The sequence below is a fragment of the Chiloscyllium plagiosum genome, chromosome 8 (genome assembly GCF_004010195.1).
Source record: "Chiloscyllium plagiosum isolate BGI_BamShark_2017 chromosome 8, ASM401019v2, whole genome shotgun sequence".
NCBI lineage: Eukaryota > Metazoa > Chordata > Chondrichthyes > Orectolobiformes > Hemiscylliidae > Chiloscyllium > Chiloscyllium plagiosum.
In genome coordinates, this window is record NC_057717.1 from 63,500,714 (window position 1) to 63,501,956 (window position 1,243).

At 43.0% G+C, this 1,243-nt stretch overlaps 1 non-coding gene across 1 annotated transcript; it reads left to right on the top strand.

Annotated features, from left to right (window-relative positions):
• Window positions 1–440: 440 nt before the first annotated feature.
• trnas-gcu lies at window positions 441–522 on the top strand. Its single transcript has one exon. It is a non-coding gene; the product is annotated as a tRNA-Ser (tRNA).
• Window positions 523–1,243: the final 721 nt, after the last annotated feature.

Below are 1,243 nucleotides of genomic sequence, written 5' to 3' on the forward strand. Positions count from 1 at the left end.
GCAATAGGTGCAGGAGTAGGCAATTCTTCCCTTCGAACCAGCACCACCATTCATTATGATCATGGCTGATCATCCTCAATCAGTATCCTGTTTCTGCCTTATCCACATAACCCTTGATTCCACTATCCTTAAGAGCTCTATCCAACTCTTTCTTGAATGAACACCTCCTGCTGTCTCGGGTTCTTCATTCCATTGACGTCAAATCTTCACAGAATTCAACAGACCTTGTTACATAGTCATTTCTTCATTTTTGTTCAGACCACTGTGAACAGAGCGTCACAGTGTGAATGCGCTTGCCCCACAACCCAGAGGTCAGACCATAGTCTTGGAACCGTACTGTGCTATTTATGATTTCACCAAAACAAGGGAGAAATGTCTGCTGCTCTGCATAATTTATGCAATTCACTTATTCATAAGGTTATAGGCACTGAGGCATATGTGACGAGGTGGCCGATAGGTTAAGGCGATGGATTGCTAATCCCTTGTGTCCTGCACGCGTGGGTTCGAGTCCCACTCTCGTCGGTGTTATCAGTGGCTTTCAATGTTGCTATTTTTGGATGATCACAGCTGTCTTACTGAAATTGGAACTGCAATGTCAGTTTGTATGCATCGACGCTATTATAAAATCTCAAAGAATAATTTGGTCCTGTTGCCTAAACTGCATTGAAATGTAGATTGTATTGGGATATTGAAAAGGAACGCGACTTTCTTTTACAAGTCAAGCTGCTGTGACCTTTTATCGTATGAAAGAGATCCAGGAAAACCAAATAACAAGAGATGTGAATGGCATGTTTATGCAGTGGGATTCTTAATGAGTATTTTGTCAAAGGAAATCTGGAGCAGGTTGAGTAGAAGTGGTTCATCTTGGTGAGAAGAGCACAAAATAATGGAGATATTTCAAAAGGAGCTGGGCGTGGGTGTAGGGCCATCGAGAACTAGCTGTAAATGCACGGTTGAGAATTGCCGATGTGGGTGCTGTGCATGGGCACGAAAAGACTTGCACATTGGTCTCGCCCTCGCCCCTTTCTCTCGCCATTGATGAATGCTGGACATAAGGCCTAAATACAAGATGTGGGAAGCGAGCTCCCTCTCGTTATGCACACACTGGATGCATCACATTGAACTATGAAAAACTGGAGAAGTCAGCATGTTAACTGTAGGGGCTGAACCTAAACTGTGGATCAATAACCACAGATTCATGCAGCATAAACATGAAAAATGATTTAAAGTGTCTTTATACGCA